The sequence below is a fragment of the Dermacentor silvarum genome, chromosome 8 (genome assembly GCF_013339745.2).
Source record: "Dermacentor silvarum isolate Dsil-2018 chromosome 8, BIME_Dsil_1.4, whole genome shotgun sequence".
In the NCBI taxonomy this organism is placed as follows: Eukaryota; Metazoa; Arthropoda; class Arachnida; order Ixodida; family Ixodidae; genus Dermacentor; species Dermacentor silvarum.
In genome coordinates this window covers 142,517,548-142,538,843 of record NC_051161.1, presented here as the reverse complement: position 1 = coordinate 142,538,843, position 21,296 = coordinate 142,517,548, and the positions used below count along the sequence as shown (strand labels likewise).

The 21,296-nt window shown below is 42.1% G+C and overlaps 1 long non-coding RNA gene across 1 annotated transcript; it reads right to left on the bottom strand.

The window, feature by feature from the left end:
• Positions 1-6,554: 6,554 nt before the first annotated feature.
• Positions 6,555-16,792, bottom strand: LOC119462862 (uncharacterized). Its single transcript, XR_005194253.2, has 4 exons — positions 16,693-16,792; positions 15,110-15,206; positions 12,965-13,033; positions 6,555-6,858 (listed from the first exon to the last, which is right to left on the bottom strand). It is a non-coding gene; the product is annotated as an uncharacterized LOC119462862 (long non-coding RNA).
• Positions 16,793-21,296: the final 4,504 nt, after the last annotated feature.

The following is a 21,296-nucleotide window of genomic DNA, read 5'->3' as shown; positions in this document are numbered from 1 at the left end:
TCATGAAACCTAAAGGTGATTTCCTGCGTGAATTACAATTTTGCAGCTCAAATGTATACACTTTATTCTAATTTGAATCAACTAATATATGCTGTTGAATACTTTTGTACTGTTTGATGCAATCATTTCTTGTTGGAGAATATTAAGCGTGATGTTTAACATTTATTTATGCATGGCTGGCTGATGCATGATGGCCTGTGTTTAAAAAATGTGAACTCACAAATTTGAAGCTTCATTCAGTAACCAGAGTATGGCAGATTTAATAAACATTATTTGCTCATTTATGTACTCATGTGCTACAAGTCCTAATCTTCCATGATCGCACCAAATACTAATAATTTAGAAATTGACAATGTATACTAACTTCATCCGCATGTGACCAGTAGAGTACCTAAATGAACAGTGGTTTGTTTTTATAAGGTCCCCATTGATACGACACTTCGCACCTAAACAGTAAAAATGTGACATATTAAGGCTATTGTCTTGCAGTAGAAAAACAACATTTCAAACAACATATTTTATAACAGACCATGCAGTGCCTTCGCATTACAAAAAGTTAAAGAAACCAGAATTGTAATTGGAAAATCTGCTACACAGCATTTTTAGCTCAGAGAACTGTATTTACGTTTGAAAAAAATTATTTAGACGGGAAAAAAATTTTCTTGCTCAAGGAACCTTGTTGAGGAGCGAAAATTCATCTTGATGCTCCTGGGTCAAACCTTATTTAAAACAAGTTCATGTGTGAAACATACGTTGTTTCAGTATATCAAAAATGTTGGGCAGTCTTCATATCGACTTTCCAAATCAGCTTTTCACAATGATTTGCCATGACATTGGTGTACAAAATAACAGGTGTGTTTCTTGTGTGCATGCTCAGCATTTCATGTACTTCCCTAATTGACCTTTGCAGTATATATTTTTTTCAAGGCCACCAAAACTAGAATTTTTGTACCTGAAATTTAATATTGAAAATTTATTCCTTGAAGTGGCACCAAACTCGGGCTGTTTCAGTGTTACCATATATACAGGTTGTTTCAGTTAACTTAAGCTAAACTTTAAATATATGCAAATGCTACGTAGCTGGACAGAACCAATGTAATGTTGTTTGACGTCGCTTGGAGATACTCAGACTATTTTTTGTATTCCGCCTAATTAGATAATTAGACTTAATTATTTATTCAACTTCTCAATTATTATAATTAGATGAAAAGTGTCAATGAGTAAATTGTAGAGCAACAGAAAGCTGTATCGGGAGTTTCTCATGTTGCTCTATACAATTTTCTAATTGACACTTGTCATCTAATTATAATAATTGAGAAGCTGAATAAATAATTAAGTCTAATTATGTAATTAGGCGGAATACAAAAAATAGTCTGAGTATCCCCAATTGACAGCAAAGAACATTACTTTGCTTCTGTCCACCTACGGAGCATTTGCATATTTTTAAAGTTTGTCCCAAGTTAACTGAAACACCCTGTATATAGGACAGATTTGATCAGTTATATTTAAAAAAAACATATTTTAGTACGAAATGTAAATTGTCATGTACTTACACATGTATTTGTGATTGCACGTTTTAGGTTGTGATATATGTATTATGTAGTTATGTATTCTAGCATGGAATAAATATATTTACTTTCCTTGAAAATGCAGTATCATATATGCCTTGCTGGTCTGTATTACATTTTATATGGATACGTAAAGCGTAATAACCATGGATGTAGATATAAACGCTCAGAAGTTATAATTTGCTATAGTTGCATTTGTGCAGTGAAGACAGGTTTGGCCCTGAAGTACTAATATTTATTGTGATCCACACGTATAAATGTTGTGTATGCCTATCGAAGCTTCAAGCTTGGCTATTGGACGCCGTGCTTGGTAGCTGAATTTGAACCTTCTGGCACACACTAGTTATGCGTGGATCGCTCTATATAGTCGTAATTCAAGGCATGTACAGCTGAGCCTGCCTTCCGTATACTGTAGAAATAAAAGGGTGTACACCCTTTCAACACCTATGAAAATGGGTGTTAATGAGGACTAACACCCTAACACCCTTCATAAATTTGCTAGACACCCTTCCTCTAGCGTGCTATAATAGCACCCCAACTGTAGGGTGTAGGAAACAGTACCCTTAGGGTGCCCGTCTGGCGACAAACTGATTTACACCCTTAAGGGTGTTAAAATGTTTAGCGTGTACTACCCAGATAACTTTTCTCGCCGCCACCAGGCGCCGCTACTATACCTCAAACTCGAGCGCAAGAGGCCCATTCGCTCTAAAGAAGGCTAGTAAGTAACCACAAAAGGCAGAGTTGCTTTCCTAAGATGAGTTTTCACTCTCGAGCCTCACATGTCAAAAGGATTGAGCTGAATCGTAAGTTTCGTAATCACGTTTGCACGCGCAGCTTCGCGAGCCCGCGAATTAAATATCTTGGTGTACAAAACGATTAATCTTGCCTTTGCTGGAACTATTCTGGTATCCGAAGGAGCAGCACGTCATGGTGATGAAAAATGGCGTAAAGCGACGTCGCACTTGTCGCAAAACTTAGTTCAAGGGGTTCGCAAACCAAAACAACAAGGAAGAGCAACGGCGCCAACAGGTGCTCCTCGCCTGTCGGTAGACGCTTCTCGGGCGAAAATGGCGATGGAGCGCGACTGTAAACAAACAGTAAGTATATTCTAGGCACTGTAAACATACGAAGTCAGCGCCCGGCGGCGCGACGACCCACGTGATGCCATTAGGTCAATAGCGACGCGGCGTCGGCCTCGGACACGGCGCGCGAGGAGGACGCGGCATTCTTCAAAGGGTGTCGCTACTTGCGAAGTTTGAGGAGTTTTACGTCAAAGAATGTCTCCACTAGAGTGTACTAGACAATGGTACAGTGGGCCGAACGGCGCTCTCCCGCTGAGGCACCGCGTGTGGAAAAATTGTGCGAGGGCGCTGTGAACGAACTCTATTGGGGCGGAGACGAGCTCCGCAGCAAAGTCAACGTACCTTCGTTGCGGGTGCCGAGTACGCTCTTAAAATAGTGCTTTATTTCAACTGCAAATTTATGTTTACATGATTTTTCATACATATATATTTGAGGCATGGATTGTACAACGCGACGTCTTCAGTTTTGCTGTCATTGTCGAGCACGCGTTCGCTGCGCGGACGCTGGCGGACGCCAAGTTTTTCTCGCAGAACGTCTGTGCAGTACATTTTTTTATGTTTCAGTTGCTTTGGTGCGCCCATGACTCTTGAAGGCCGGTACCAAATGTAGTTTTAGCCAGGTGAACTGCTGTTTTTACCACTGTCTTCTAAAAGTACACACTAAACAGAAAAACACCCAGATGGGCGTTTTTCGCTTGTCCTCTAGCGCATTCCCAGTTGTACATGTTTTTGCTCCCATAGAATGGGCGTACGATAAAACTCCCATTTAGGTGGGCATTCCTTCGGCATACTACGGGAGTACCGTAATATGCCCACTTTCCCCCATTTTACTGGGAGGTGTTGCAGGCCTCAATGGGAGTTTTATCATTTCCAAATGGGAGCATTTGCGATGAAATTAAGGCGGCATTTAGGGCGTTTTTTGGTATTAATTAGAGAGTTTATGGATGCAATTAAAGGCGTTTTAGTTTACGTGGGGCGACCACGAAGCGAAATGCTTGGTGGCGATGGGTCACGTGCTTACACAGCACCCAACGGATCACCACAGGCCAAAATGTCGGACGCCGGACACCAAGGCTCAAGGGAACGGGGCCGTCCGAGGAGCTGCCGCCCGAGCATGCGCTTGGAACGCACTACCGCCGCTTGTAGCTAGCGCCGGCGTCCGACACTTTAGCCTGCTGTATTCCGTCTGCCACTGCGTAAGTGCGGCGGCGTCCCGCCACGAAACGTTTCGCCGCGTGCTCGCCACACGTGACACAATCGACGGCCCTGGGAATTCACGAAGTCACGCGCACACGTGGTCCAATGGGGAATGAACCTGTCGCTGCACTTCTTCGACTTCCTTTTCCTCTCACTGATCGCAGAGCGCCTCTTGGCAAACGTGCTGTCATGCATTCGTTCTCGCGAAAATGCTAGTAGTCGGCAGTGCCTCCGAGGTCAGCAGGGGCCTTCCGAGAGCAGTTGCTACTCGCTGAAAGGAAAAATACACGACACACACACACACTAAAGAGAACAACATTTATTATACACCAAATGTAACAAATATAATAAAATATGTTCTTTCTGCCAAATCGAAAGCATTCCTTGTACCATTAAAAACTGTCTGGATTAAAAAAATACATCGTAATCATGCCAGTCAATACTATTGTACACGTCCTAACACAATAAAATTAGTGAACGCAGGAAACGATAATTTAAGAAATGTTATTTCGTCCCATATTGAACCATAGATACAGAACCATTTGTTTGAACTGTTACTTTGGGCAGACATTCCACAATTTTGCAGCCTATATATATATATATATATATATATATATGTTGAACTTGCAAGACTAAGCCACCCAAAATTAACAGTGGACTGTAGAATGAGGCCGACCAGAGGTGGTATTTTGCATGAACTAGTACAAAACATACGCTGATAAATACCCAAGTACTAAATTAAGAAATTGGGACTCATCACGCAAACGAGCTAAAACATTTGGCTTAGTGATTGCGTTGCATTTTTTAGCAGGTTACTAAAGATTAAAAATTTATTTATAGTGTTTTATGAGCCAAAACCATCATGATTCTGAGACGCCGTCGTTGGAAGGGACTCTGGATTAAGTTGGGCCACCTGGGATTCTTTAATGTACGTTTAAATATAAGTACACAGGTGTTCTTGTATTTCGCTCCCATCAAAATGTGGCCGCCATGGCCGGGATTTGATCCTTGGTCTTTTTGTTTATGACTAGATTTGTGAAAGTTCCAAGCAGGGTCCCCTATATACAGGGTGATCATTTTTAAGTTTTACACAATTCTTAAAAATAACCTGTTGCAGATATCATAATTCTAGTCCTTAGCTGTATTTGTCAGAGATGCGGACATTACTTTCACGACAAATCGTAGCACATATCCAGCTAATTAACAAAAATCCACTAATTATCTTTTGAATTAAATACTTTACGGCCGATATTGCAATTTACGAATTGTAGCCGGTGAGTTTGCAAGGCATATCCACTTGGAATGAATTTCCAGAATGACGCCAGTTTGGAGACATATGCCATCAAACTTGCCCTAAAAATTCAGTGGTGATCAACTTACATTTTTAAGAAAATGCTATCTTCTGCATTGAAGCACAAAAGTAACTAAAACGTTCACGTATTTCGTCCCACACTTTGGAAATAATATCTCGAAACTGGTGTCATCCTGGAAATCCATTTCAAGTAGATACGTATTGCAAGCTCTCTGGCTACCATTTGTTAATTGCAATATGTGTTGTAAACTAATCAGTTAAGAAGTTAATTACTGAAATTTTCGTTAACTAATTGAATATGCGTTTCGATTTCTTGTGCTAGTAATCCGCCTCTACAAATAGTCCAGCTCAAGGCCAAGAATTATGCTGTCTGCCACAGGCAATGTTTAAAAATTCCATAAAACTTGGAAACGACCACCCTGTGTATTTATTTTCTAATAGTGCATGAGTTATATTCTACATGGACACTTTAGCATGGCTACCTTGTTTAGTTGAATATTGTGCAAGCAGTGGTTTTTTCATCTACCCAGCGCAAAATATTAAGCAAGCATTGTAACATGTTGCAAATGGAGTCACGAATAAGTACCTTCCCTGATCATATCCAACAGTAGCAACTTTAGATGAAATAAGTCGTGCTTTCTCATGTTCAAGTGCCTTGTTCTAAGATATTGTCACAGTATGTAATGTAACATATAGAACGTAACAATATCAAATCCTCCTTTTCACATTGGCCTCCCATCGTGTGATCCCCCAAGCTCAGGTAACTTGAAATTGCATTTAATTGCACTTGAAACAGCATATCGCTCTTATTTAAGAAGCACGTGCTATTGCAGTCACCATCCAGATATAAAATACTTATCTGTATCAAGCTGTGAGGCAGCAGCACATTTTCTGAGGAAAAAGCCTACTTCTATTGAATTGGGCTGCGTACTCGGAACACTACTATGCAGTTGCAGACAGGACTGGTAGCGTAGCAACCATAACAGTGTGAACTTACATAAAGGAGCAAAACTGCGTGAACTTCAAATCATTATTCTTTCTTAGGAACCACGCTTTCCAATTATGACATGGGGATAAAGTAACTGGCAAGCAAATCTGCATTTCATTCAAGTAAATAACATACTATACATGCTACCTTGCAGGGTGCACACTACATTCCCTTCGAACGTGAATTTAAGACCTTGCCACAAGTTGCTAATTGTATTGGTGTATCGTTGATCGAGAGTGATAGAACGGGATAGAACGGGATATGTACGCCTCAGGCTAGAGCACATGTTTCGACAAAGAGACTTGGCTCGTCGAACAGGGAATGGCTCAGGCTAAATCCATTTATTCCCTTGTAAAGATGTTGGCTTCAGCTTGTGACCTTCTTTGTTGGCCAACTCTAATGTCGCAACCTTCCTGTTTGCCCTCGTCTTGTTCAGCTTATTGCTGCACACAGAAGCTGCATTTTCTTTTAAAAACATTCAATGAGGTCAAGGGCTTTGTGCATGGCAGTTTCTGCAAACACAATTTTTTTTTTCAATGAATGACAGTTTTGGTGCCTTTCTTGAGCATTCAATAGGGAAGAACAAAAAATTAAGCTAACAGACTGGCTATGTTAACAAGTAAGCATGAAACAGGGGAAATGAAGCTCTCTAGGCATGTGGAGTGCCATTTCTTCATTTCACACCATGCTTGGGGTCAGCAGGACTTCTTCCTAAAATTGAGAAAGTTTTTGTAATGAAATACATATTAAAAGTATTCTGTTTATAATCTAAAAAAAGTCTATTTGGAAATTCATATTTAGGTGGGACCAGCGCCAAGTACAAAGACAAAGTAGGGGCTTATAGAAAATGACACGCCGTGCTGAATGACAACTGATTTAATTTTACAACAGACAAACAGTCAAGTACTCTGGAATGCTTGATAAAAGCCATAAAAAACCTAAGAAGCAGGGAGCAGTTACACACAATAATGTATGTGCATGGAAAATGCACCTGGTCATTGGTTTGCAAACAAGTATGCCATCTCCTTATCAGTTCACAAAACAGGTCCTACACTGAAACATTTCTCCTTCAATTTGGCAATTCTGTGGGCTTTGATTATTGCTCGGGTGAGTTGGTTGCTCTTCTTACTGCTATTAGAGTATGGTGAAGTGCAATAGACGGGACAAGGTGAGGCGAGACAGACGGGACAAGCGCAACTGACAGCTGAATGTTTATTGGAAAATTTCGCTGCAGCAGGACATGCGCCCACGACACCCCGAAACCAGCAACAAACAGAGCAGGCACAAAAAACAAAGAAACATAGCAAAGATTGCTAACAACGCATTCACACTCTTATGAATGTGATGGTAATTGGGAAGGATGTGTACGCTGTCAACTGCGCACGACTGGCCCAAGAGGAATCAACAAGAAAACAAATAGAACTAGCTGAGCTGTGGCTACCTAGGAATCACACTTCTTTGGTTAAAGTGCCCCCAAAGCCAGAATAACACACTTTTGCACTGCAAGGCAACATCCCTCATTTCTATTTATTTCAAACACCCAAAGTACTGTCGCAGCCTGTCGCTCAGGCACTGGTCAGTCTGTCTCAAGTAAACATGACCACAGTTTAACGAATCCTGTACGCGACAGAATTAGCACATGGGACATACTGACACTCACGTTTCGTCATACAGTATTTCCTAATTTGACTACCCGCGACGCATTTGCACAGTTGTGCCGACTTGCATGTCACAGAAAACACAAGATCCACCCATACTTCCCTGCTACTTTCCTTAAGTTGTGTGAAACCTCTGCAACACATCCACCCCTTCAAGGGGGCAACACTTATGTGCATAAGGTTTCACACAACTTGATGAAAGTCACAGGGAAGTATGGGGTGGTTCCTGTGTTTCCTGCACCATGCAAGCTGGCACAACTGTGCAAACTCGTTACGGGTAGTCGAGTAAGGAAATACTATACGACGACACACGAGTATCAGTATGTCTCATGCGCTACTTCTGTCATGTGCAGAATTCCTTCAAGCAGCGGTCATGTTTACTTGGGACAGATTGGCCAGTACCTGAACGACAGGCTGTGGCAGCACTTCAGTTGTTTGAAATAAGAATAGGTTGGATCTTCCCTTGGACTGCAAATGTTGCGGTTGCTATATGTAGTTGAAGAATGTGGAAGTTGTAGGCCATGGAAAAACAAAATTAGAATGCGAGCTTTTCGAAGCAGTGTTAATTGAAAATTATTTTCAATTCGGGATCTGATACGTGAGTTAGCGTGGCTTTGGTGGCACTTTAAACAAAGAAGCGCTATTCACAGGTAGCCACAGCTAAGCTAGTTCTACTTCTGTTTCATTTTTGATGTCTCTTGTGCCAGTTGTGCGCAGTTGACAGCATACACATGCTTCCTAATTATCATGTTTGAAGAAGAGATCGTGCACATGTTAACAATTTTTGCCGTATTTCCTTGTTTTTTTGTGCCTGCTTTGTTTGTTGCTGGTTTCAGGTGTCTTGGGCACATGCGCGCATTGTCCTGGTGCAGCAAAATTTTCCAATAAACGTTCACAGTTGTCAGTAGAGCTTCGCCCGTCTGCCTCACCTCACATTGTCCCATCTATTGCACTTCACCGTACTCTAATATGCATCACCAACTGGCCCAAAGTTCTACTCTTCTGAAGTTTTTACTGCTACTTCGCCCTAGTCAAAGTCAGGCCAACAGCCATACTGCATGCAATGTAGAGCTATACGGACTGACAGTTCATGTCATGGATTTATTCTGGCTTAATGGCATCACAGAAAGTAAACAAAGATGACAAGCAGGACAGAAGTGCCTACTCTCAACTATAGCTTTAATAACAAAACAGAAATCGCACATAACACGTGGTGATATGAAGTGACGTCATTCATTCAAAAACAACTTCTTCATCCAATGTAACTGAGAATGAGCGATGCATTTGTCCTTTGCATTGTGAATCTGCCAAAGCTTAATTATCTTATGTACTCTCTGGTCATAATTTCTGTTCAATGCAGAAGTTTGGGCTTGTTTGTGATAACAGAACTTGGACATCATAACAAGCAGGAAAGAACGCGAACACGAAGAACAGATATAGACTAGCGCCCATCCAGTCTGTGTCTCTTTGGGTCTACATTCCGTTGTGCTTGTTATGATGTCCAAGTTCCATTATTTGAGGCTATAACGAGTTTTGTGGAACACAAGAATGAACCAACATTTTTTGCAGTATGTTGCAATGTGCGGATGAGATTTGTTAGGTACAAACCCGATTCACCCGAATCTCAAATTAATACAATATAGGCATAACAAGATGGCCATGGCCAACTGTACACAACCTCTGTTGCACAGTGCATCACCTCCTTCAAATCGTGCCACACGCAACAACTAAATTGTTTTCCTGGCTGCAGTATTTTTTCTCACATCAGAGCAAATCTCTGTTCACAAGCTCCCTACAGAAAGAAAAGCATTCAGCCCATAGGGACCAAATGCGCTTTTGCCCATGAAAAAGCACAAGAGCATACGAAACAACTGCGACCATTTTTTACTTGGCTCATCTCATTCATTATATTCCATTGTCATGCCTAATTCAGTTGTGCAAATCATTTTTTCACAGGCCCTTGTTAGGACGTTTTTGTGCTGTGACAAAAAAAAGGCAGAAGTCAAAAAATAAAGAAGGTTGGTTGTGGCTTACGGCATAATATGCATCCGGCAAACTAGGCCACAAGTGTTGTGTACAGTCTGGAAACCTCAAAAGGTTGCGTCTACATTGGACAGATGGGATGCTGTATTAATGCGTGATTGGGGGAGCATGACTCATCTGTGTGAAACAACCTGCCCTCATGCATTGTGAAACACTAACAAATGTGGCGGCAGTACTGTGTTCAACAAAACTCACATTGTAGCCACGCATCATGACCAGACAACATGCCAGGCAATTGTGGCTACTGAAACTTAAAAAGAATGACAAATGCATGAGTCATCTATCAGTTGCACTGCACGAAAAATTTTAATAGATAACATCGCATCATATCACCACTTGTTATTATATATTGTCTGTTTCTTGATTATAAAGCTTGAGGTGAGAGCTGAGGCTTGTGTCATGTGTGCACATCTTTGTTCACTTTTTGTGGTGCCATTACACCAGAATTGGGATAACCAAATGGCCATACGCTGCTTTTGTCACATTATAGCGGTGCTCGCAAAGCAGGAAGACAACATATTACCACGCCATGTCAACATGCCCACTCTTTGCACACGCAGCAGATTACCTCTAGAACAAGGTGCGCAGGCTGCATATGTGCTCAGCTGCATCGACAGCCATGTGTGGTGATGGCTGCGCTAGAAAAGAGGACGCGCACACCAACTGAACCCTTGGGCCCCTTTCAGGGCCCTCTTAAAAGCTAAGTTTGTAATTTCTTGTTTCTGTTATAGGCTAGTGCAAACAAATGAATTTGTCTTATTCCCATTAGGAAATTTTGTAGATTAGGTAGACAATTTATGAAAGCATAGATTTATTACTTTTCACCTTTCTGTCGGAATATCGTACAAATGCATAAGCAGTACTTATCACCTTGTTTCATGTAAGATTTTTTTCCATGCTGAAAGAAAGGCATACATTTAAAAAATAAGCTTGGTTGCAACCTGTTAAGGAATTGTGTCAAGTCACATAAAGGGTTGCTGAAATCAAAATATAGTCGCAACCTTCTTGTGACTGACATCATCTAACACACTGAAAAGAAAAATGACCTTTTAAACAACAGACTCAAAAAGAAGAAAAAAAGCCACAGCACAATATTACAAGAACTGCAGTGCAATAGCACCCAAGGATGACACAAAGAAACGACCAGGACAAGCGCTGAACTTACAAGTTTTATTGTAGCCAATTTCACATATATTTCATTACACAAACGTCATTAGCTAGACATGCGTAGAAACACCATCTCTTTGTCTGAGAGTTGTATCGATGGCACGCTAACACACCTTTCCTCTAGCCGGGCAATACGTTCTGCTTCAACAATTTCTCGAGTGAAGCGCGATTTGCTCTTCATAATGACAGATGTGTTAAGTATGTCAGGTGAACAATCCTTAAATGTTAAACATTGGCAAGCCAGGAAACCTTGTATTTCCCTTCATGTGCGTTTTTCACATAGTTTGCATGCTCCCTAACACTTATCCTAAGATTGACGCATCTCCCAGTTTGGCCAACGTACACCTTTCAGCATCTTAGAGGGATTTCGTAGACTACACTTTCTGCACAATCAACAAAGGGTGGAGGGTGCCTATGCGTTGTGCCGTAGGCTTGCTCCTTTCTTACCTATGGGTCGGTCATTGTGCAGAGCTTGGACAGCCTGTTAGGTGCGGTGAATACAACTTTCACGTCGTACCGCTGGGTCACCTTTTTCAGGTTGTGTGAAAGCTTGTGAACATACAGTATCACCGTGCAGGCAGAAGGTAGCTGTGATACCGTATGTACACAAGCTTTCAGGCCACCTGAAAAAGGTGACCCAGCGGTACGACATAAAAGTCGTATTCACTGCACCTAACAGGCTGTCCAAGCTCTGCACAATGACCGACCCATAGGTAAGAAAGGAGCAAGCCTGTGGCACAACGCATAGGCACCCTCCACCCTTTGTTGATTGTGCAGAAAGTGTAGTCTACGAAATCCCTCTAAGATGCTGAAAGGTGTACATTGGCCAAACTGGGAGATGCGTCAATCTTAGGATAAGTGTTAGGGAGCATGCAAACTATGTGAAAAACGCACATGAAGGGAAATACAAGGTTTCCTGGCTTGCCAATGTTTAACATGTAAGGATTGTTCACCTGACATACATAACACATCTGTCATTATGAAGAGCAAATCGCGCTTCACTCGAGAAATTGTTGAAGCAGAACATATTGCCCGGCTTGAGGAAAGGTGTGTTAGCGTGCCATCGATACAACTCTCAGATAAAGAGATGGTATTTCTACGCATGTGCAGATAATGACGTCTTTGCTGGATAGTGCATATATATGTGAAATTCGCTACAATAAAACCTGTTGCAAGTTCAGCGCTTGTCCTGGTCGTTTCTTTGTGTCGTCCTTGTTTTATTGTGCTGAAATTCTCGTAATAATGTACCAATGTGCCCAACTCAGCACATTATTTATGTTTTAAGTGTTGTATGTGGGCTTCTTGGTTGCAAAATAACCTAAATCTTGCATCCTAGCCTGGTGCATACGGCATAAAAGGCTCTTAGCGGAGTCACCTGATGCCTTTATATAGGTTATTCAGTTTGCATGATCTTCCACAGAAGTAGCTGTAGGCACTTTTGCCGCAATAACAGTACTGTTCACAGTATTCGTAGCGGAGAGCGCGGCTTGCCACTTGTAGCAGTCACAGATATTGATCGCCGACTTCACCAAAATATGCAGCGGTCTGAGTAAAATCACTAACCAAAAGAAAAAGACATCACTTGGGTTTAAGAAACAAGACAGAGTAACCCGAGAAATAGTTCAAAGCTCCAATACACAAACTGTCGCTCTTAAGAAATGGTGTTTCTCATAACATTTTAATAGTCTCTAATTTAGTACAAGTTTTCGTATGATGTTTTGGTGTCTTCTACACTACAATGATGTTGCTTGTTAGACACTGGTGTTTTGATGTGCACGTTCTTTTGTATTGCTATAAAGACAACTGTGAAAAAAGATTTGCCTTTGTAACTAAAGTTTGGAGACAGTGCCTGTCAGCTCATATTTTAATCTGTTTTTCATTTTATCTGTGCAATTACACCAAATGTAAACTACAAAAATACCCGTAGTCAGAATCACAAAGGTACACACCTGTGTAATGATTCTGCTGAGATCCTTGGAGTGGTCAGCCACACAATGCAGCACAGGTAGAATGGCATCCTGAGTTAAAACAAAATAATAAGAATTGTAAGATGCATATCAAAAATTTTATGCTGTGAGGCATTTCGCATGTATACTAATCACCACATTTGCATGCAAAACAGTTTTGCAGAATAGTTAAGCAAGGTAAATCAATGTCTGGCCATGGGACTGTCAGCCAGTGCTACTCATGGCAATGGTGGCATATATAGCATATCGTTTCAAGTGCAGCTTTTGCAGGGTACATGAATTCAAGAAAACTTAGGTTCACATAATACATGACACCTACAGTTAGAAGGATGTGTTACATCCAGCACCAAGGCCACGAGTGGCACTGCCTAACGCTTCCAGGGCCAGACTTAGTACACACACAGAAACGTGCAACAAAGTGGACAGGAGGAAGAGCTGTTGCTTTAACTCAATAAAAGATTGCATGCATCATGCAGACGTGAATACAGCTCCCATCAGCAACGAGTTGTCCTTTGGTACACTTCACTTCTGTTCTTTTTTTCTTTCCTTGTCTTCATTGTTTGTTGGTGCCATATGGTTGTGACGAGCAGCTCAGTTCCTATTTTTGTTTTACTACATGGTGTAAAGTCATGCAAATGTGCTTAAGCCTCTTAAGAGTAAACTTCAACCATTTTGTTTGAACAATATTTTTCTCTTTGTTTCACACCTTAATGTACTGTTAAAAATGCTAGACAATGCTATACAGAAGAACCTACATCCACACAATCACACATCTGAATAAAACTGCACAGTCTACGACTTAAAGATGTATACATACACACTTTATCCATGTCTACAATGAAAATATAAGTTACTGTTCTAATATGCACACTAACATACTGCATAACAGTCAACTGGTTCCAAAATGTTTTTTTTTGTTATCCGACATACGATGGCTCCAATTACAAATTTAATTCTGGCAGTGACTCAAGACACTCCCAAAAACTTCCTAATGCAATCAACGAGAATTTTCAAATTTAGAGCAGTTGGACACAAATAAGGCAAATAGTTTTATAATCCTAAATAACGAACTGTTATTGTATATGACGGTAAAAGGCCATGCTCCTGAAACATCAGCACTGTTTATTATATAAGCACATTATTATATTTTTACTTACTTTCCTAAGGATTGCGCTGAGTGATCTGCTCATGTGAAAATGTTTATACATAGCTGTGTCGTGTTATCACTTGTGTTTTCACATTTGTATTAATGCTACTTTATGTGCATGCAAGCGTGCCAATACTACCTTAAGCTGAAGGCCAACCACTATGCTTACAAGGTACATGCATTTCATAATACCAAGCAGTGGACTTAGAGAATGAGCAACTGTATTAAAAAGTGTGGTTCTTTAGACACACATCAAATGACATTTGCCTGGAAAACAAACATTTTGCTAAAATCATGACTTAATCCAATTGGTACTAAGCATAAAGCATCAATCAAGAAACTTGCATTTACCAGACACCACTATAGACACTAGGACCTCTTTGGCTTCTTCACAGTCTGGCACAATGTGCTTAAGCTGCTTGTAAACCCTGGAAAGTGTTCATTATACTTTTTTTAAATAGATGTGAAAACTTGAGAAGGACCTAAAATTAGGGTCGGTGAAGCAAAGCAACTTTTTAAGAATTCCACTCTGTTTATATGCATATGTTCTATGCATTTGACGGTGAAGGTAAATGATGTGCTTGAACTGTGTTTTTAGCACGCAATACTAGAGAGTACAGTTTTGCAATAATGTGATAGAGAACAATGATAATAATGCCACACAAAACAACCTAGTGAATATTTTTTAAAACTAATTGCACATGGCTTTCGTCGTTATTCTGATGCACACATCTGCACACTGTGCACCAAGTCTTGTCGTTTTTTTTATTTCTCACATAGTAATTTACATGATACATTTGTCCTCAAATACGTCATGCTGGGCTCCTTCAGTATTTTTATTTTCTTACTGGAACACACATGCCTATATATGTGTTCTGTCCCATGGAACAGGTGTCACAGCATTCCCTCTGACTGAAGCCACAAAACTAGCCATTGCAGGTAAAAGATACAGGGTAAAAAAAAACTAGGTAAGAGCCTACCTAGGCCTCTGTTGCTGAAAAGGGGAACTTAGAAGGCGTCTGATGTCCGGCTATGAAGCTGCTTCATCCTTACAGCTGGCAATGAAACGGCTGCAGTCTTGAAACACAAGTGAAAAATTAGACAGCAATGTTACATAGAGCACACAACAGCTGGCCGCAAGTTAATACGGGATTACTTCCGCTGCTACGCTGAGTTTTCTATGTTGTTCAGCTTACATTATTGGTAAACTATGCTTCCCAAAATTTTATATTTTAACAGGCTTTACTCTTTACAACTAAAGCTGTTACCCAACTCATGCCCCTATGCACTTAAGCCATGAAATGTTTACTGATCACATAAACTGAATGGCTTCCAAGACAAATTATTTCGGTCAAGAGGATGCATAATTAATGAGTGTCACTGACATTGAATACCAAGGTAGTATCTCTTTTTACAATAGACAACGGCGGACCTAAAGCACATTTTTGTCAGATTTGGGTTGATCAGCCAGCCATTCTTTTTTTTACCAGCAGCGGGAATTGAGTTAATATTACTCGTGCACAGTACGATCACACTGTCAAGTGTGATAAGATCCTGACTTTGAAAGGGCGACTTTGTATGAATTTGGTATGTAGAAATCAAAACTGAATATCTGTACGCAATGGTGCAGCAGCAAAACAAACATTAAACAAGGCATCCAGTGCACAGAGCGGGCAGCCGAATAATGACAGTGTACAATCGCCGACTATATAGATATTGCATAGTGCTTGCATGGGAGGCGTAGTCACTGCATCAGCAAATAACGCAGCCACCACGCTACGTTCCCGTGACCTATCACCGCCAACGCTGTCGCGTAAATTAATGTTTGGTCAAGCCAACCGCATCGTTTTCTGCCCGCGAAGGGTAGAGTGACGGCGTATCCGGTAATGTGAACGGTAATCTAAAGACAAAAGTCGACGGGTGCTGGCTCCCCAAGCTGCGCGGCTAGCGCAGCAATCGCGCACTGGTTGCACAATCAGCGGCGTGGGCGCAAAGAGACAGACGCCGGCCCGGAGCGTACCGGCAAATCTACACAGTACACGCTTAGTAAGCGACCTACCGCACACAACCGTACGAGGGGATTGGCGCCACGTACGCGGCAGCTAGCAGATACCGCGCACAAAGAAGCGCCGAAACCCGCACACACGCGCGTCGCAGTAACGAGTTGACACATTTTAAGGCCGCGGTTAGGCGGCGAAGCTTGGCAGCTTAGCTCACCCCGCACAGCACGTAACTTCTCTGCACGTACGTAGTGCACTGCACGTAGTGGCTTGCGCGTGGGGAAACACCAAGAACGCTCACAGCCATCCTATTAACAGACCTCAAAGACATCGCAAAGTTCCTCATCATCTAAAATCATGTTTTCTAACCACTCTCGCTCCACTCTAAGCACTCGCTTCGAATACGACAAAGCTCGCACAAACACGGTGATCGTGCAAGGCAAAGTTTGCAAAATGGTTCGGGACGGCCAACTGTTGCACTGAGGCCTTCAAATAACTCGTATCAGCGCCCCTGAACACATATGCATACACAGAACGTACAGCGGTCGTTGAAAATCACTTACCGTGGAGTCTTGGCTGTTCGAAACCGCGGGAGACATCAACGACGGCAGAACAATGCGCCGGCGCTGGTGGTAATGGCTGCCGCTTGGTCGCTTCGAGCGCACTCACTCCGAAGACCCGTCGGCGCGGCGTTTCGAGGTTTCGGTACGGTGGCGTAGTTTCGGGTTTGGCGCGGCATTCTCTGCAGCGCCTGCAGCGCTAGCGCGGCTACTCCAAGCAGAAAAACAGCGCGGACGCACATTGCGCGGGATATTTTGAATCTGAGTGCAGAAATTATACTGATATTGTCGCTCGGGGTGACAGCCATGATGATGATGATGATTTATTGGCATCCCCTTTGAAACGGGGTGGCGACAAATAGTCACCTAGCCTGCTTGATTTAATCAGGTATACTACACATGTTCTTTATCTCGCATTTTTGTATACCTTTTTCAAAAATTTAGCTTGTACCGCTGCCTATGATTTTAAGAGATCAGGTCGTATCGATCTTTTCCCTGCTTTTTTTCCACCAGTACTCTAATCGTCTCTTGCTGATCTCTACGGCTGATCTGTTTATGTTTCCTTCCACTTTAAACCCAAGCGCTTCTGGGAGTTGCACGTTACCTACGGTTCTCGCTGGGTGGATCCCGTCGCATTCCATTAGGATGTGCTGAGTGGTCTCTGGATCTTTACTGCAGCATACACATGTCTCATCTAGTTCCGAATATTTGTTCCGATATGTTTTCGTCCTTAGGCAACCGGCTCGAGCCTCAAATAGCAAGGCACTGCCCTTTGTGTTATCGTACAGATTTTCCCTTCTAATTTCTTTGTTCTCATTCTTGTAAATCTCCATTGTCCTTTTCGTTTCCATTCTTTGCATCCAATTCACGGTCTCTATTTCTCTCACTTTCTTTCTGATGACCCCTGGTTGTCTATTTACAGTTTCGATTATCCTGTACTTGGTTGCCAACTTCCTTGACCTCTTCCTACATTCTGTGTCCACGCTTTTCATGTAGAGATACTTGTGCACTTTAGCCGCCCATTTATTTTCATCCATGTTCCTGAGCCTTTCTTCAAAACTAATTTTGCTTTGTGCTTCTCTGACTTCAAAAGAGGCCCAACCCATGTCTCCATGCACTGCCTCATTTGTCGTATTACCGTGTGCTCCCAAAGCCAACCGGCCTACTGATCTTTGGTTAACTTCTAAACCCGCCAATATATCCGATTTTAAGCGTATAATGGCATTTGCGAATGTTAGCGCTGGCACCATTACTCCTTTCCAGATTCCACGCACCACCTCATACTTATTGTGGCCCCACAGTGCTCTGTGTTTCATTAATGCTGCATTCCGCTTCCCCTTTATTTTCAGATTATCTTGGTGGTTGCTTGAGTAATTCTTTCCTTCGTTTATGTGTACGCCGAGGTACTTATATTGCTTCACTATGGGTATTACTTGCTGTTGAATTGACACCACGAAGTTACTCGTGTGTTCATTAAAGATCATAATCCCTGATTTCTCTGTGCTAAACTTAAGGCCTAGATTTGTCGCTGCGTTCCCACAGATATTCGCAAGTCGTGTTGGTCATGGCAGGCGGCACCTGGCGGCTGAGTTTTTCTTTTAGCTGTTTGGCTCGGGTTAGATATGGGCGTATTCAGCACTCCCTATCTACCCAACGCCAGTTATTTTTTGAGAACCCCCATTTTACTACCGCAACATCCCCTTAATGTTCATCTGAATGAGGTCGAGGGTAAAATAAAGGTTCTAGCTTGTTTTACTCCATCTCGTGGGAGTACCTGTTTTGAGCTTGGGAGTAAAAAGGGCATGTCAGCTGTTAAAACGCCCATATGGGCTAATTTGTGTTTACAGTGTAACTGGTATCTCTGCAACATGAAGCTACGTAAGAAAATATTATTGATATCGTGTCATTTTACGCGCGCTTCTGGCTGGTGGATATTGATCAGGGACAATGATCGAAGAAAACAATATTAGAGTGAAATTAACTAGGTTAATCATGCGTGAACTGCGTGGCGCGAAGAATGACCAATGTATTTTTAGGTAATTAAATCAAAGGGTACATAGATATATACATTCACGATTTATATGTAAGGGAAAAATAACGGATATTCTAAATGCCTTAATTGAAAAGTGAGAACTCCCGATCGGGGGGGGGGGGGGGGGGAGATAAGCGCACGTGTTTGCAGTAACAAACACACTTATTAGTGAATACTGCACATAAAACTCTTATATATGCAAGTGTTATAATATTGATTTACTGCACGACGCCGAATAGTCGTTTCCGCTCGAATGGAATGCATAACATCGCTATTGAACTCTCAAAGGTGAGTGACCGATGCAAGTGAGGGCTGTTATTCCGAGTGATTCTGCTGCCGGAGAGTCATGGCTGTCGGGCAGAGGCATAGCTCCTGAGAGAATTAACGAACGGGTGTTAATAAGTCCTGCTTAACAAGTTCCTAGCTCTCATTCAATATAAACGCCCCGTTTTGGGGCAGCCAGTAAATCTGCTAACTTGATTCAGGCAAGGATTTTTGACATTCTACACATATTTTCAACCCGATGAAAATGGGGACCCCATGTGGTACCACACTTTTCTTCAACGAACGCAACATATCTGCACATATCTCTACGTGTATGTGAGACATGCCGTTCCTTAAATTGTTTCATTATGGTCGTTATGATAGTGCACCGCATAACTGAATGCAGCCGTCTATAATGTACAAGTTGCTCAGTTGAGCAGTCACACATTTGGGAACGGCATTACATTTATATATGAAACATAGGATAAGCATAACATGGTTTTCTCGGAAATCAGAGTCCAAAATAATTTATTTTGTTTACACCCCTAGAAAAAATCCGAAGAACGCAGCCACCTGTTTTTTTTTAATTTAAACAAATTATTTGGTTGTACGTGCAAAACCACGATATGATACGATATGGCACCCGGTTTAAATTTCACCGCCTGGGGTTTTTTAACGTGCACCTAAGTAGAAGTGGACGAGTCTTTTTCCATTTCGGTCACATCGAATTCCGCGGCCTGGATTGAACCCGCGAGCTCCAGTTTAGCAGCGCAACGCCGTATCCACTATATGTATAGCCACTAATTAGGCTACCGCGCAGGCTTTCTTTCTTCTCTTTTTTTCTTTTTTGAAGTATCGACTGGAAAAAATTTCCAAGTACGGCTTATGGCTAAAGATTAGCATATAGAATGACTAACTAAAACCATTTTCGGCGCTCAATCCAGATCCGAGCGCAATAATTGACCCCGTACCAATTACTCCGCATTCTGTTACGCGAGTAAGGCGGAAACTTGAATGAATTTGGTGCGCTGAAGTTTACTCTTTTTTTATCTATAACAATGGTTCCCGTAAATCCTAGTACAAGGCGCCGGATGGGGCAGATATGCTTTACTTGTTTGAAGCGGCAAGCAGGAAGGTTACATATGTTTCTTTGCCTGCATTTCACTTCTTCTTCTTTCTGGTGTTTTACGTGCCAAAACCAGTTCTGATTATGAGGCACGCCGGAGTGGAGGGCTCCGGATTAATTTTGACCACCTGGGGTTCTTTAACGTGCACTACAACGCAAGCACACGGGCGTTTTTGCATTTCGCCTCCATCGAAATGCGGCCGCCGCGGCCGGGATTCGATCCCGCGATCGCCTGCATTTCACAAGACCCTACTGATGGAACACTACATGCGCAACTATACAAACGAGAGATACATGCCGCTTAAAGAACGAGAAAAATATTCGTTCTCTAAAGGGAACCGTACAATGACATAGTAGAATGAGGGGTAGATACAGAGGCGAACCATGCATGCAGGAATGTCATGCCGCCAGAGCGAACCGGACGAAATATTAGCACGGCCGGAGTCCAGCCTGTGTGTTCGTGACACACAACACCCATACAAACTTAGAGAAGAGAAACTACCTCCCATAGTGCAACGTAAATAAGCGTAGTGGTGGCGTTGTGAGCTAAAGTACGCGACCTAGAGATGGCGCTGACAAAATCGAAACTAATATCATCATCATTACACAGTGATCAATGTGGCCGCTAGGGTTGCGGTTGGTGGGGCTCGTCGCGCTTGCTCGTTCGCTGATTTTGGGCGTTTTGTTACCGCTTTCGGGGCGGTGTTCATGTGTATTTACTCTAACATGACTACAGATATCTTTATATTGTCGCCAGGTGACCGAGAGGCCTCAACTGGCAATAAAACACTTCCAACAAGTAAGCTTACATTGTTTATTGTCAATGGTGAATGAAGCATTACACTCACAATTTTCGTACAGGTCAGGTGGACTTAATGTTGTCCGTCACTGAGTTTACAACATACAGAAACACAGATAACCATCTATTTAATGGAACCCATAGCTGAAATCGAGCGAAGTTTTCTCATCTTGTTCGCGGTGCCGCTAAAGCAGGGAGAACGAAGCTTCAGATATCTACGAGTATATTTATGCTGAGCTACCCCCGTACTTGTATTGCGTACAGTGCTGCTGGAAGTTTTATATTCTCTGCGTTCGACGATTTCAGCTAGATTAAAGAAAGGGACGTAAAAAATTTCTCGGCAAGAATGTACCGTCAGCAAGATAAGCTCAAGCTGCCATGTCTCA